General features: G+C 45.0%; 1 protein-coding gene across 4 annotated transcripts in view; it reads left to right on the top strand.

Moving 5' to 3' along the window:
• ITPK1 (inositol-tetrakisphosphate 1-kinase) overlaps positions 1-17032 on the top strand; it is a 263064-nt gene that overhangs the window by 166489 nt on the left and 79543 nt on the right. The gene's annotated exons all lie outside the window — the stretch shown is intronic.

Here is a 17032-nt window from a genome sequence, read left to right as displayed (position 1 = left end):
TTATTGCTGCTCTTAAAAGAATAATTGTGTCAGAGGTGATTATAGAGAATTGGCTCAATTAGTATACATTTATTTATTAACTTTAATGGTTTAAAATAGAATGTATGACAACTATACAAATAATTAGTAAAACAAAACGTAAAAAATACAGTATTATCAGCATTTGATAGAAAAACGGAGAGTGGTAGCAAAGCACAAATGTAACAATGCACTGGAAATAATCGTTCATGAAATAAAAAGACTGCTGTGCAATTGAGGGGCACTCGGGCCCCATAAACAGCATACAGAATTGTGTCCCATAAAGTGTTGTGCTTCTAATGGTTTCTACTGACAGTTTTCAAAGCCTTGTAAAACACGAAACTAAAATAACAAATGCTTATAGGCGAAACGCGTCAGCATGATTACAGATTCTTACCTCAGTATGGCTCAAAAAGCTTTATATATTAATTGGAATGGAATTGAACATTTTTGATCTAGCGGATTCAGCCCTAGAAGTACTTCTGAGTAGTGTACATGTAATTAAACAGCAACTACAGCTTTCACATATAAATGGATAGAAACTGTGATGGCGATTCCTATCACAAGCAAAATCACTGCGGTAGTAACCATTTTATGTGACTCCTAATGGGTGTGGTAGACGCCGGTATCCCAGCAGCGGAACGCCGTGGGTTCTATTCCCACTCAATGGGTGTCGTGGACACCCACGAGTGGGAATAGTCCCTGTTGGTCAGCATGCCGACCGTCGGAATTGTGAGGGGGTTGGATATAGGGGGAGGTATTGTGGAGACCGCCGGTCACACAACCCTTCCTAATCTAGTACCTTGCTTTTTGGGACTCGGCACTCCTAATTACTTAGCCCTGTGTTATTTCATACAGTTGATTACTTAAATGACCAGCCTCAAATACACACATAATGTATTATTATTATTATTATTATTTTATGTTTTAATACCCTGTTTGTGTATTGGTTTTATGTTTTTTTTACTGAATTAAAAGGAATAAATGTTTACTATTTGAACAAATACTTTCATCTCTGGCACAATGATAAAAAAATTTTTTTAAAGAATAATAATATACTACCCGTGATTTTCTTTGAGCTACTATCTAGTGATGTGCTATGTTGAAGGGTTTTCTAGTTTTTGTTTTGTTTTTTTACTTCATGGACCTGGGAATGTAAACAGCAGCAGAGGACTAAAGGTGCATACACACGGTGAGATATTGTACACGCCTGATTTTGACTGTGATTTCCCTTGAGCTCCCCCAGAAGCTCCGATTTTGACTATCTGTACTTTCGATTTTGACTATGTACAGTTTTGACTATACTTTGTAATAGATAGTACACTAGATAGTCAAGATTGACTTGCCTGCACAGTCTATATAGCCTTGCCAGTATATGTGATTGCCAGTATATGTGATTGCAGGACTGTGTGGCTGATTGGAATGCTGATTCTCCGGATAGAGCAGGATGGTTCCTGGAGAGCTATATTACTGTTATCAGAAATCTGACCTTTGTGTGTGTTTGTTTGCAGTAACACATGATTTGTGTCTGTTTGCAGTACTTTGCTAGTCTGAGTCAAAATAAAGTAGTTCAGTAATGTTACTTTTGCGTAGGAAACAGTTTGTTGAATTGTTATTAGTCGATTGGCAACTTTGCTGTTGTATAACAACCTGACCTGAGAATCCCAATCCCTCTCCTGTACTGGCCTAGTCAGGGCAAATATCAATGAATAAAGCTTGTACAGATGTGTCCTCATACATCCAGCCTCAATACGCCACGCAACAAGAGATGCACCACAACATGCTGTGGCTGGGACTCGCCAGGTGACTGTATTGATTAATTTGATATATGTCACCTGTATATCTATGTGCGACTGAGTCAACCTACGAAGCACAGTGGAACATGGCATGGAATAAAGAGACAGCCGCCGCATTGCAGCACTTCGTATGCAGATTCAGAGACTCAGTCGCACACAGATATACAAGTGTAGCATAATCAATCAACACAGTCTCCAGGGGGTGTAGTATGGTATGCCGGCGCCGGGCTCCCGGCGACCAGCATACCGGCGCCAGAAGCCCGACCGCCGGCATTCTGACAGCGTGGCGAGCGCAAATAAGCCACTTGCGGGCTCACTGCGCTTGCCACGCTGCAGGCACGGTGGGCTATTTATTCTCCCTCCAGGGGGGTTGTGGACCCCCACGAGGGAGAAAAAGTGTCGGTATGCCGGCTGTCGGGTTTCCGGCGCCGGTATACTGTGTGCCGGGATCCCGACAGTCTGCAACCTGAAGACCACCCTGTCCAGGTGTGTCCTAGTTGCATCGAATTGCGAAAAAGACGCATTTCCAGTAGAAAAAAAAAAAGACGCCCAACACTAGCAGATTCTTTCAAGACCTGGCGCAACGAGAGGAGTTGTTCGGCGCAACTGTAGAAATGCTGGGTTGTAATTTTTACTTTTTACAAGGATAGTGTCTACATTATTTCACTTTTTTAATATGTTCCTACTGCCAGCAATGTCTGGCTCCTACAAATTATCTAATTAAGTAGCAAGTGAAAAGGTTCATTTTTACGTGTTGTTTAAACAACACGTCACCATTTAAAGGTAGACTTATAATAGTGATAATAAAGAGAATAGAACTTTGTCAATCCCTCCAAAAATTATAAAAAAAAAAAAAGTGCAAAGATGTAAGTTATTTTAGACTAGTGTTTGCCCGCAGCTTCGCAGATGTCTGTTATTGCTCAACAGAACAATAATAGACATCTGTTTTATAAAAACAGTAGTGCCATCTAATATTGTGATGTATATTTTATACATTGATAACAAAATTTCTTTGTACACAATATTAGCAGTTTTTCCTTCAGGGATTAACACACAAAGATGCTTGGGATTACGAACTTGTGAGCAAGCCACGTAAAGCTGCCCATGGGAGAAGCATCTGGTCATGAGATCTACGCCTGCAACCCTAATCATTTGCCCCTGTGACTTGTTGATTGTCATAGCGAAGCAGACACTTACAGGAATCTGCAGGCGCTTGAATTGAAAAGGAAAATTGTTGGGTATAAGGGGTATACGTGGTATAAATACAGTCTCACCCACGCCACATCCTGTTAGAATTTGTACCTCAATAATACCCCTTTCACATTGCCAATGCCAGATCCCACTCGGGAATTGGAAACGGGTCCTTCCCGGGTGGGATCTGGCATTGGACCCTAACAGGTGGATTCCCGACCTGACAATTTGCTGGGTCGGTTGCCGCAGGGGGTGGACCGGCAGCTGGGGCTGCGGTGGAAGATGAACTTATCTCTGCACCGCCTCTCCGTATTGTAATGAACGGGTCGCATCGACCCGTGAACCCATTCACACTGACACAGACCCGGTATTCAACCCGGGAATAACACTGCTTTATTCCTTGGTTAAATTACCGGGTCAGACAACCCGGGAATTCGACCATGGCCCTTCACACCCCACACCGAACCGTGTCGACCCGGTAATTTGCCGGGTTGATACCTGGTTATTTCTGCTGTGTGAAAGGGGTATAAGGTTAATCTGCAGAGCAGTATCTTTAAGTCTGCATACATATATATCTCTTCGCATTTGGGGTGTGCAATATATGTATATATACTATAGATAGTCATTTTGTCAAACGTCTGGTTTTTACTTTATTGCTCCTCCCTGATGTCACATTGAGATTATTCATATCTCAGTTTCTTTCTATGTCACTAAGCTATACAATAGTGAAAACCCCATCCAAATTCATCCAGTAGTTTTTGCGTGATGCTGGGACAAACAGACAAAAATTCTGAAAAACATTTTTTCTCTAACGTCCTAGTGGATGCTGGGGACTCCGTCAGGACCATGGGGATTAGCGGCTCCGCAGGAGACAGGGCACAAAAGCAAGCTTTTAGGATCACATGGTGTGTACTGGCTCCTCCCCCCATGACCCTCCTCCAAGCCTCAGTTAGGTTTTTGTGCCCGTCCGAGCAGGGTGCAATCTAGGTGGCTCTCCTAAAGAGCTGCTTAGAAAAAGTTTTTAGGTTTATTATTTTCAGTGAGTCCTGCTGGCAACAGGCTCACTGCATCGAGGGACTTAGGGGAGAGATTTTCAACTCACCTGCGTGCAGGATGGATTGGAGTCTTAGGCTACTGGACATAGCTTCAGAGGGAGTCGGAACACAGGTCACCCTGGGGTTCGTCCCGGAGCCGCGCCGCCGATCCCCCTTACAGATGCTGAAGATCGAGGGTCCGGAAACAGGCGGCAGAAGGCTCTTCAGCCTTCATGAAGGTAGCGCACAGCACTGCAGCTGTGCGCCATTGTTGCTACACACTTCACACTGAACGGTCACGGAGGGTGCAGGGCGCTGCTGGGGGCGCCCTGGGCAGCAATATTTAATACCTTTGATGGCAAAGAATACATCACATATAGCCATTGAGGCTATATGTATGTATTTAACCCAGGCCAGATATCTCAAAACCCGGGAGAAAAGCCCGCCGAAAAGGGGGCGGGGCTTATTCTCCTCAGCACACAGCGCCATTTTCCTGCTCAGCTCCGCTGTGAGGAAAGCTCCCAGGACTCTCCCCTGCACTGCACTACAGAAACAGGGTAACAAAGAGAAGGGGGGCATATTTTGGCGATATTTATATATTTAAAGCGCATATAACAAAAACAACACCTTTTAGGGTTGTTTATATACATTTTATAGCGCTTTTGGTGTGTGCTGGCAAACTCTCCCTCTGTCTCCCCAAAGGGCTAGTGGGGTCCTGTCTTCGATAAGAGCATTCCCTGTGTGTCTGCTGTGTGTCGGTACGTGTGTGTCGACATGTATGAGGACGATGTTGGTGTGGAGGCGGAGCAATTGCCGGTAATGGTGATGTCACCCCCTAGGGAGTCGACACCGGAATGGATGGCTTTAATTATGGAATTACGTGATAATGTTAGTACATTACAAAAGTCAGTTGACGAAATGAGACGGCCGGAAAACCAGTTAGTACCTGCTCAGGCGTCTCAGACACCGTCAGGGGCTGTAAAACGTCCCTTACCTCAGTCAGTCGACACAGGTACCGACACAGATGAATCTAGTGTCGACGGTGAAGAAACAAACGTATTTTCCAATAGGGCCACACGTTATATGATCACGGCAATGAAGGAGGCTTTGCAGATCTCTGATACTGCAGGTACCTCAAAAAGGGGTATTATGTGGGGGGTGAAAAAACTACCTGTAGCTTTTCCAGAATCAGAGGAATTGAATGACGTGTGTGATGAAGCGTGGGTTAACCCAGATAGAAAACTGCTAATTTCTAAGAAGTTATTGGCATTATACCCTTTCCCACCAGAGGTTAGGGCGCGCTGGGAAACACCCCCTAGGGTGGATAAAGCGCTCACACGTTTATCAAAACAAGTGGCGTTGCCGTCTCCTGATACGGCCGCCCTCAAGGATCCAGCAGATATGAGGCTGGAAACTACCCTGAAGAGTATATACACGCATACTGGTGTTATACTCCGACCAGCAATAGCCTCAGCCTGGATGTGCAGTGCTGGGGTAGTGTGGTTGGATTCCCTGACTGAAAATATTGATACCCTGGATAGGGACAGTATTTTATTGACTCTAGAGCAATTAAAGGATGCGTTTCTTTATATGCGAGATGCTCAGAGGGATGTTTGCACTCTGGCATCGAGAGTAAGTGCGATGTCCATATCTGCCAGAAGAAGTTTATGGACGCGACAGTGGTCAGGTGATGCGGATTCCAAAAGGCATATGGAAGTATTGCCATATAAAGGAGAGGAATTATTTGGGGTTGGTCTATCGGATCTGGTGGCCACGGCAACTGCCGGCAAATCCACTTTTTTACCTCAGACCCCCTCCCAACAGAAAAAGACACCGTCTTTTCAGCCGCAGTCCTTTCGCTCCTATAAAAACAAGCGGGCAAAAGGACAGTCTTATCTGCCACGAGGCAGAGGAAAGGGTAAGAGAGGGCAGCAAGCAGCCCCTGCCCAGGACCAGAAGCCCGCCCCGGGTTCTACAAAGCCATCAGCATGACGCTGGGGCTTTACAAGCGGACTCAGGAGCGGTGGGGGGTCGACTAAAGATTTTCAGCAATCAGTGGGCTCGCTCACAGGTGGACCCGTGGATCCTGCAGATAGTATCTCAGGGTTACATGTTGGAATTCGAAAGATCTCCCCCTCGCCGTTTCCTAAAGTCTGCTTTACCAACGTCTCCCTCAGAAAGGGCGACGGTATTGGAAGCCATTCACAAGCTGTATTCTCAGCAGGTGATAGTCAAGGTACCCCTCCTACAACAGGGAAAGGGGTATTATTCCACACTATTTGTGGTACCGAAGCCGGACGGTTCGGTAAGACCTATTCTAAATCTGAAATCCTTGAACCTGTACATACAGAAATTCAAGTTCAAGATGGAGTCACTAAGAGCAGTGATAGCGAATCTGGAAGAAGGGGACTTCATGGTGTCCCTGGACATAAAAGATGCTTATCTGCATGTCCCAATTTACCCCTCACACCAAGGGTATCTCAGGTTCGTGATACAAGACTGTCATTATCAGTTTCAAGGTAATGACCGAAATGATGGTTCTTCTACGAAGAAAAGGCGTATTAATTATCCCTTACTTGGACGATCTCCTGATAAGGGCAAAGTCCAGAGAACAGCTGGAAGTCGGTGTAGCACTAACCCAAGTAGTGCTTCAACAACACGGGTGGATTCTGAATCTTCCAAAATCTCAATTGTCCCCGACAACACGTCTGCTGTTCCTGGGAATGATTCTGGACACGGTTCAGAAAAAGGTGTTTCTCCCGGAGGAGAAAGCAAGGGAGTTATCCGAACTTGTCAGGAACCTCCTAAAACCAGGAAATGTGTCAGTACATCAATGCACAAGAGTCCTGGGAAAGATGGTGGCTTCTTACGAAGCAATTCCATTCGGCAGATTCCATGCACGAATATTTCAGTGGGATCTGCTGGACAAATGGTCCGGATCGCATCTGCACATGCATCAGCGGATAACACTGTCACCTAGGACAAGGTTGTCTCTCCTGTGGTGGTTGCAGAGTGCCCATCTGTTAGAGGGCCGCAGGTTCGGCATACAGGACTGGGTCCTGGTGACTACGGATGCCAGCCTACGGGGCTGGGGAGCAGTCACACAGGGAAGAAACTTCCAGGGTGTATGGTCAAACCTGGAGACGTCTCTTCACATAAATATACTAGAGCTAAGAGCAATCTACAATGCTCTAAGCTTGGCGAAACCGCTGCTTCAGGGTCAGCCGGTGTTGATCCAGTCGGACAACATCACGGCAGTCGCCCACGTAAACAGACAAGGCGGCACGAGAAGCAGAAGAGCAATGACAGAAGCTGCAAGGATTCTTCGCTGGGCGGAAAATCATGTCATAGCACTGTCAGCAGTGTTCATCCCGGGAGTGGACAACTGGGAAGCAGACTTCCTCAGCAGACACGACCTTCACCCGGGAGAGTGGGGACTTCATCCGGAAGTTTTCCACATGATTGTGAACCATTGGGAAAAACCAAAGGTGGACATGATGGCGTCTCGCCTCAACAAAAAACTGGACAGATATTGCGCCAGGTCAAGAGACCCTCAGGCAATAGCTGTGGACGCTCTGGTAACACCGTGGGTGTACCAGTCAGTGTATGTGTTTCCTCCTCTGCCTCTCATACCAAAGGTACTGAGAATTATACGGAAAAGGGGAGTAAGAACAATACTAGTGGCTCCGGATTGGCCAAGAAGAACTTGGTATCCGGAACTTCAAGAGATGCTCACGGAAGATCCGTGGCCTCTACCTCTAAGAAGGGATCTGCTTCAGCAGGGACCTTGTATGTTCCAAGACTTACCGCGACTGCGTTTGACGGCATGGCGGTTGAACGCCGGATTCTAAAAGAAAAGGGCATTCCAGAGGAAGTTATTCCTACCTTGATTAAAGCTAGGAAGGAAGTGACCGCACAACATTATCACCGCATTTGGAGAAAATATGTTGCGTGGTGTGAGGCCAAGAAGGCCCCAACGGAAGAATTTCAATTGGGTCGATTCCTACATTTCCTGCAGGCAGGATTGTCTATGGGCCTCAAATTGGGGTCTATTAAAGTTCAAATTTCGGCCTTATCAATCTTCTTCCAGAAAGAATTGGCTTCAGTGCCTGAAGTACAAACTTTTGTCAAGGGTGTACTACATATACAACCCCCAATTGTGCCTCCAGTGGCACCGTGGGATCTAAACGTAGTTTTGGAATTTCTCAAATCTCATTGGTTTGAGCCTCTCAAATCGGTAGATTTGAAGTATCTTACATGGAAAGTAACCATGCTATTGGCCCTGGCTTCAGCCAGGAGAGTTTCAGAGTTGGCGGCTTTATCGTACAAAAGCCCATATCTGATTTTCCATTCGGACAGGGCAGAACTGCGGACACGTCCTCAATTTCTCCCTAAGGTGGTTTCGGCTTTTCACTTGAACCAGCCTATTGTGGTGCCTGCGGCTACTAGCGACTTGGAGGACTCCAAGTTACTGGACGTTGTCAGAGCATTGAAAATATATATTTCAAGGACAGCTGGAGTCAGAAAATCTGACTCGTTGTTTATCTTGTATGCACCCAACAAGATGGGTGCTCCTGCGTCTAAGCAGACGATTGCTCGTTGGATCTGTAGCACAATTCAACTTGCACATTCTGTGGCAGGCCTGCCACAGCCTAAAACTGTAAAAGCCCACTCCACAAGGAAGGTGGGCTCATCTTGGGCGGCTGCCCGAGGGGTCTCGGCATTACAACTTTGCCGAGCAGCTACGTGGTCAGGGGAGAACACGTTTGTAAAATTTTACAAATTTGATACTCTGGCTAAAGAGGACTTGGAGTTCTCTCATTCGGTGCTGCAGAGTCATCCGCACTCTCCCGCCCGTTTGGGAGCTTTGGTATAATCCCCATGGTCCTGACGGAGTCCCCAGCATCCACTAGGACGTTAGAGAAAATAAGAATTTACTTACCGATAATTCTATTTCTCGTAGTCCGTAGTGGATGCTGGGCGCCCATCCCAAGTGCGGATTGTCTGCATTACTTGTACATAGTTATTGTTACAAAAATCGGGTTATTATTGTTGTGAGCCATCTTTTTTAAGAGGCTACTTCTTTGTTATCATACTGTTAACTGGGTTCAGATCACAAGTTGTACGGTGTGATTGGTGTGGCTGGTATGAGTCTTACCCGGGATTCAAGATCCTTCCTTATTGTGTACGCTCGTCCGGGCACAGTACCTAACTGAGGCTTGGAGGAGGGTCATGGGGGGAGGAGCCAGTACACACCATGTGATCCTAAAAGCTTGCTTTTGTGCCCTGTCTCCTGCGGAGCCGCTAATCCCCATGGTCCTGACGGAGTCCCCAGCATCCACTACGGACTACGAGAAATAGAATTATCGGTAAGTAAATTCTTATTTTAGTCTCTAGTTCAGGCATTCCCAACCACGGTCCTCAAGGCACACCAACAGTGCAGGTTTTAGTGATATCCAGGCTGCAGCACAGATGGTTACATCAAAATAACTGAGGTACTAATTCAGTCATCTGTGCTGAAGCCTGGATATCACTAAAACCTGCACTGTTGGTGTGCCTTGAGGACCGTGGTTGGGAATGCCTGCTCTAGTTCATAAACAGTCCCGTAGAGTTTTTTTATATGTATAGATCACAGCTATTTTCTGGATGAGATAATTGTTCATAAAATTGAAGCTTTTTGTCTCACTGGCTCCTAGTGATTGGATAGGCTGCATTTTCAGTGATGTCACTGTATCCTAGTAAATGGATAGGCTGCATTCTCATTGATATCACTGTATCCTACTGACTGGATAGGTTGCATTCCCAGTGATGTCACTGGCTTCTACTGACTGGATAGGCTGCATTGTCCATGATGTCACTGGTTTCTAGTGAATGAATAGGCTGCATTCTCATTGATGTCACTGACACTTGGTGTATAGATATTGTAACGAATATTGGCTGAGCACACAGAATGGTGTAGAGGCAATAGTGTGCTGAATAGTGCCAAATGGCAGGTCCACAGAGCTTTGTATCTAGTAACCCATAAGTGCACTTCAGAGATTCATTTATATATGAGAGTATGTTCCAGGGGACCATATTAACTGTTGAATTTAACTGACGTATGTGCCACTTTGCAGACAGAGGTGCTGCTGAATGGTTAATTATGGTTGTCTGGCACTGATCTATTCTTTGCAAATGGCCACCCACGGGATAACTCTATCAATCAGAATCCTCATTAGAATGTTAAGAGAAAAGCCATTCTCTTCATAATATTTTGCTTGTCAAATAATCTTTAACCCCTCGGCTGCCAGTAATAAGTCTGACATTGGGCCTAATTCAAACCTGATCATACCTCTGCGAAGTTGCAGAGGTTTGTAATCGGATAGTCGCCACATGACCAGTTGGGGGTTCTTGAGGAGTGGAGAAGAGAAACAGTGGGGTTAATGTATCAAGAAGTGAAAAGAGTATAGAAGTGGACCAGTGGACCAGTGGAGAAGTTGCCCCTAGCAACCAATCAATCGGCTTCTATAAAATGGACATGATAAATGCTTCCTGATTGGTTACTATGGTCACCTTCTCCACTTGTCCATTACTCCACTCTTTTTCACTGCTTGATACATCAGCCCACAGTGCTCTCATCTGGTAAAATAGCATCTCTCCTGACAATTTTGGCCACTGGGGGCACTGTTCGATTGAAGTATATTTTAATACTTCAATCGAACAGTGCCCCCAGTGGCCAGTGTTATTTTATATTGCCAGTAACTGCTGGGGTGGAAATGTTTGCCTGTTCTGACTGAGAGAGGTTGAGATGACTTAGGGGGGTGTTCAATTAGTGCCGTTTTTACATTCGACCTATTCAATGCCAGTGCCGTTTTTCCGACTGGTTGAAAAATCTGCTACTGGCAAAAACCGAGTGTATCTGTGAATTCACCGCTGATACCGTTTTGGGCGCAATTTTCGCCCATGCTGATTTAAAAAAAAAAAGTTATCTGGTATGGGCGAAAACGCCTGGAATTGAACACCCTGTGTCGAATTAGTGCCGTTTTTTCGGCCGGCCGAAAAAAAAGGCACTCAATTGAATACCCCCCTAAGCGTACACCATTTAGACAGGGGGCATTCTAGGTATAATGGGCTGCAGAGCGTTCTTTTTCCACAAAAGCACTTTGCAGACTCCCTCCTGGTTATGTACTGGGTCAATGGTTAGGAACATCTGTGCAGATATAAGTGTATTATACATGTGCATATTTTGCAGTTAGTCAATGAAGTTTTGCTGTGCCACCTCATCTGTCCTTCTAGAGCCCTGTTGGGGGATCCTCCCATATTTGGAAATGGAGTGACTCTCCTTACACAGTGTGTTAGCAAACAGTACATCAAATAAATGTGATCTCATCTGTTGACCTTTCCTGTGTAGCCTGGCACCTATTGCATCTGTGTATCGATGCAAATCACTCCCAGTACATACCTCCGGCTCTGTGTAATTTAACCACCAATTTACACAATTTCTGTACCGCTCTGAGCAGATTGTCTGCTGGGAATACAAAGCTAGATACACACTGTGCCCTAATCAGGCCGGCCAGTTGGTTGTCGCCCTGCTATGTATAATAATCACATACTGTGTATGCAGCAGCCAGGGCCAGTTATTGTTCCAGAAGTTGTCTGATCAGATGATTGGATCTGACCAGCTGCATGACGTGTGTCAAAAATGATGATCTGTTGTCGTGCGCATTTTGTAGTGTGTATGCGTTTCAGATCATCTCTCTGACATTTCTGCCCATAGTTCATTTAAAAGCGTCAAAGTTGTGACCAGCTTTTGGACAGATAATCATCAGGATTGGAAGGATAAATCACTAGTGTGGACACTAGATATCCGATGTTCTCAGCAGTTTCAGCACTCAGAAAATCATTAAATTGGTCAGATTATGTGCAATATTTTTCAGGTGTGTGTCTAGCATTATCCAAGTCAGTGGTTGCTTGCACTGTGTGACTCATTATATAACACATTAGGTCTCATGAATATTGATTAAAATATGTTTTAGCAATGCCACTGTTTAGGAGCAAATTGAAAGGCTACATGCTCAGTGATGTCACTGGTTCCTAGTGACTGGATAGGCTGCATTCTCAGTGATATCACGGATTCCTAGTGACTGGATAGGCTGCATTCTCAGTGATGTCACTGGTTCCTAGTACTGGATAGGCTGCATTCTCAGTGATGTCACTGGTTCCTAGTGACTGGATAGGCTGCATTCTCAGTGATGTCACTGGTTCCTAGTGACTGGATAGGCTGCATTCTCAGTGATGTCACTGGTTCCTAGTGACTGGATAGGTTGCATTCTCAGTGCTGTCATTGGTTCTTCAGTGACTGAATAGGCTGCATTCTATGTGATGTCACTGGTTCCTAGTGACTGGATAGGTTGGATTCTCAGTGACATCACTGGTTCCTAGTGACTAGGTAGGCTGTATTCTATGTGATGTCACTGGTTCTTAGTGAGTGGCTAGGCTGCATTCTCAGTGACATCACTGGTACCTAGTGACTGGATAGGCTGGATTCTCAGTGATGTCATTGGATCTTAGTGAATGACTTGATTCAGTCATGAAATATTTGCCTCCTCTTGATAACTGAAAACACAGTCATCGTTTTAGGCAAATATTTGCTATATTACATACTGTGATGTAACTAGCAGTCATTGAGACCCATAGCAAAATATATTCTGTGTATGGGGAAGGGGGCATTTCAGCTATTAGATTTGTCCACTTTTATAGGACTTAATACAAGATCTTATTGTTCTTTTAAGACAAATAGAATGCTAAAGTGAGACATTTTTGAAAGGGGAACCCTGCAGGGTTAATAGTTGGAGTGAAGTGACTCTGTGCATATTTCATGCCAACCCGCAATCCAGGTGAATACAGGTTTGAATTTAGCCAACCACAGAACCTGTGTAATGCATGTGTGTCACGGATTAAAGGGTGGTAACTTTATATAGCAGCAGTAGAGAACAGACCATAATTGTGCGCCTGTCATTTATTATTTAACAAATGACTGCTCAATTGGCAATTACAGTACAGTGCAAGGTCCTGGGCGGAGAGAGTGACGCCCTTAGTGTTGATTGTTATTGATTTAGGTGATAATATTTTATCCTGAAGGTAATTTAGGTACATGCTTGCCACTGATACTTTATTATTATATTTGATAAGTTTGTTATAAAGTCTTGGCATTATGAATTTATCATGTTTATCCAGATTATGAGCTGTAAGGAACTAGCAGGGCGTTGCTGCATTACCCTAGACCTTGGACCTTGCTACAGTAACATGTGGCATAAATGTTCCAAATGTTAAAATTATTGTGAGTTTTTGTTCTATTTGTCATGTTTTTTTTTTTCTTTCTTATCCTTATTATTCTCAGTTTCTCCCTTTTTCCAGCCTTGTGTGTACTTGTATTGTTTGTATGTAAGTATGATTTGTATATTGTATGAGTTGTTATTCTGCCTGCTGAGCGCTGCAGCGGTTTTGTGGTGCCCTACAGATAACTGATGACAATGAGAACTTTTATTTTCCGTTGACTTTTGCGAAAGACACAATCCCTTATTCCACTAATAAGCATGCCCCTACATAACTGGCGTATATACTCCATAAACAGTCCACACCTACTTTCAGCATCACACCACCATTCTGAATGGGCCGATTGTGAATTTGCGACGGTCTTCTTAGCGGAGGCAAGGCCCTTTTACCCCAAGAGCAGAAATACCTCCACCACTCAGATCTGGCCTCGATTCTTGTATTCTACAGACATAATTTTAAAGTTTGGATTTATGCCTGGTGCGGTTGACACCCTTACCTAGAAAGGAGGTGCGGCTCGTATAAGATACCAGTGAGTTTTGTGGTTGGGGGGTTCCTACAAATTTGAAGTGCTGCAAGTATGGCAGAATCAGGTTATATTACATGGATAAAAGCTCCGTGGAGACGTGACCCAAACAGATGTGTGTGGGACACATTTGAAACCTTTCCTTGCGCTCTTATAGAACCCCCAGCAGATTTGTATATATAATAGTGATGAAGCACAGAACATACTGTTACTGTTCCTTGGAAGAAGGAATAAAATCTGAAGAATTTCTCTTTCATCTTATTTAAAAGAACAGCAACGTAAAAAGGCTAAAATGCTTGATATACATCTAAAGACTATACATAGACACATTAATACTGGTGCCATGTGTATGTCTGCCCTAATTACTCTTTTATTTAATTGGCGGCATGAAACACATGTTCGGTAACTTTGAATTGCACTGTTTTTAGGGATGAAATCTGATATGCTTTTGTAAAGCTATCCACACACTACAGTGTATGCATGCTGGGACTTGTAGTAACATAGCAGGCGAACTTCAGGCTAACCAAGCCAGGTGTAATATTTCAGTCATTTGGTTTAGAAAATGTCCCAGACACATGCTTTACCTTACGAGAGACTGGCAACGCTTCACAATCAACTGTATCTATATGAAGTTCCAGTTGTTGATTATACCAGTCACTGGTACTTCAGGCATCTATTTCTTTTACCTCTGTTTCTGCTTTTATTTCCTTGCTAGTTGAATACCCATGCTTCACTACGGAATATCAAAGTATTTCCGTGCATATAACTTTAGTTTTGCAGGACTTCATGGTAAACTAATTAGAATTACAAAAGGACATGCTCCTCCCGCCGCTGCAAATCTTTGTCAGGCCGCACCTCCGGATGGGCCTTCCTCGGATTGATGATGTCAAAAGGTTGGCGCTGAGGAGCATAATCCGCCTCTTTCTCTGCCCTGTCCCGCCTCTGATGCTGCCCTGCTCAGTGCTGTAAATGGTGGGACAACAGGCCAAGCTCCTCCCCCTGTATGTTAAATAAGGTTTGCAGGGATAGGCTGACTCTATTTCAAAGGGCCCTAGGTCTCCTTGCTTAGCTTCTCACTGTCCTGAGAGCTCCTCCTTTGAGGTAAAAAGGTAAAGATTTTGCACAACACTTAAGGTAAGACATTTTATTTGTCACCCCTTCTCACCCCCCATGATGAGTGATTCTGAATTTGGACTGAAACGGCATCGGTGGTGTCACTATTCATCTCTGCAACCCCAAAAACTATGGATTTTTACATGTCACCCCTTCCCACCCCCACTCCAAGGGGTGTCTTAGCACCACAGTATTTGTTTCCAGATTGTAAGTCATATATGTGTACCAAGTTTGGTGTAAATTGCTCCATGCATTCCAGAGTTATGCTGGAACATACATACACACATACATCCACACATATATATATATATATATATATATACATATATATATATATATACACATATATATATATATATATACACATATATATATATATATATATATATATATATATACATACATATACACACACACACACACACACACACACACACACATCAGGGCCAGTTCTAAACCTTGTGGCGCCCAGGGCAAAAGTTTCCTTTTGGCGCCCACCCAGGTAAAACAGAGTTAGTGCGACAGGTAAAACAGAGTTAGTGTGCACCGGAGGCGCTTTCCCCCCCAAAACAGGGGCGTGGCTTCACAGGGAATGGGTGTGGCCACATTTATGCCCACTGTAGTTGTGCCCCCTAGTAGCGCCGCTTACAAACACAAAAAAACAAAAAACACACAATACTCACCAGCCCCGCTCCTGTTTCCCGACCGCTGCTGCTCCGTCTCTGGCCGCCCGCTCCTCTCTATGGGAGAGACGTTATGACGTCTCTCCCATAGCGCCGCACAGACACTAGAGGTCAATTATGACCTCTGGCGTCTGACAATGGTGCCGGCTGCAGCGGTCGTCCACACAGCCCACGGCGCCTGCTGCAGCCAGGTTGCGGGGTGTGCCCGCCCTGCTTGCCTTTGTCTAGAACCGCTCCATCCTATATGTTAAAAGAGGATAGAAAAGTTAATAGCAACAGTTACAAAGACCTATTTGTCTGTGACCAAAATGATTTACATAACAGACTACTACAGAATTGTCCCAGATAATTTAAGAGTACTCGCTCATAAGGTCAATAATATCCTCATTATTCAATAGTTTAGCTGCCCTGTCCTGTACACACAGTGGGAGCTGCTATTTGAAGGCTTACATAATAATGCTGCATTCAGATCGCAAATGCCGGATCCTACCCGGTAAGAGAAACGTGTACTTACCGGGTGGGATCCGGCATTTGCGCTCCGTTGCTGGCTTTCCGACCCGGCAATATACCGGGTCGGTTGCCATAGCAGCGGAGGGCGCAGCGGGGGTGGAGGCGGCGCCAGGAGATGAGCTCATCTCCTGCGCCGCCTCTGCCTATGCTGTGAATGGGAGCCGTGTCGCATCGAAGCGGCTCCCATTCACACTGCGCCTGACCCGGTAATCAACCCGGTAATAACCCTTCTTTTTTACCGGGTTGAATTACCGGGTCAGGCGACCCGCTAATTCACCAAAGGACCTTTCACATCGCACACGGACCCGTTTCGACACGGCAATATGCCGTGTCGATACCGGGTTTTTAGTGCGATGTGAAAGGGGTATAACTTAGTGATGAAGAACTTGTCCCTGCAAATTATAAAAAAAAATTGCCAACTATGCATCTCACAAACACAGTGGCGCCCTCTGCTGTGTCCAGGTGGTGGTGCATGTTATGGAACCCCATTTCTCTGACGTCCTAGTGGATGCTGGGAACTCCGTAAGGACCATGGGGAATAGCGGCTCCGCAGGAGACTGGGCACAAAAGTAAAGCTTTAGGACTACCTGGTGTGCACTGGCTCCTCCCCCTATGACCCTCCTCAAAGCCTCAGTTAGATTTTTGTGCCCGGCCGAGAAGGGTGCACACCTAGGGGCTCTCCTGAGCTTCTTAGTGAAAGCTTAGTTTTAGGTTTTTTATTTTCAGTGAGACCTGCTGGCAACAGGCTCACTGCATCGAGGGACTAAGGGGAGAAGAAGCGAACTCACCTGCGTGCAGAGTGGATTGGGCTTCTTAGGCTACTGGACACCATTAGCTCCAGAGGGACCG

The sequence above is a fragment of the Pseudophryne corroboree genome, chromosome 12 (genome assembly GCF_028390025.1).
Source record: "Pseudophryne corroboree isolate aPseCor3 chromosome 12, aPseCor3.hap2, whole genome shotgun sequence".
NCBI classification, from domain to species: Eukaryota; Metazoa; Chordata; class Amphibia; order Anura; family Myobatrachidae; genus Pseudophryne; species Pseudophryne corroboree.
The sequence above is the reverse complement of the archived record's forward strand: the minus strand, read 5'-3'. Positions and strand labels throughout refer to the sequence as shown.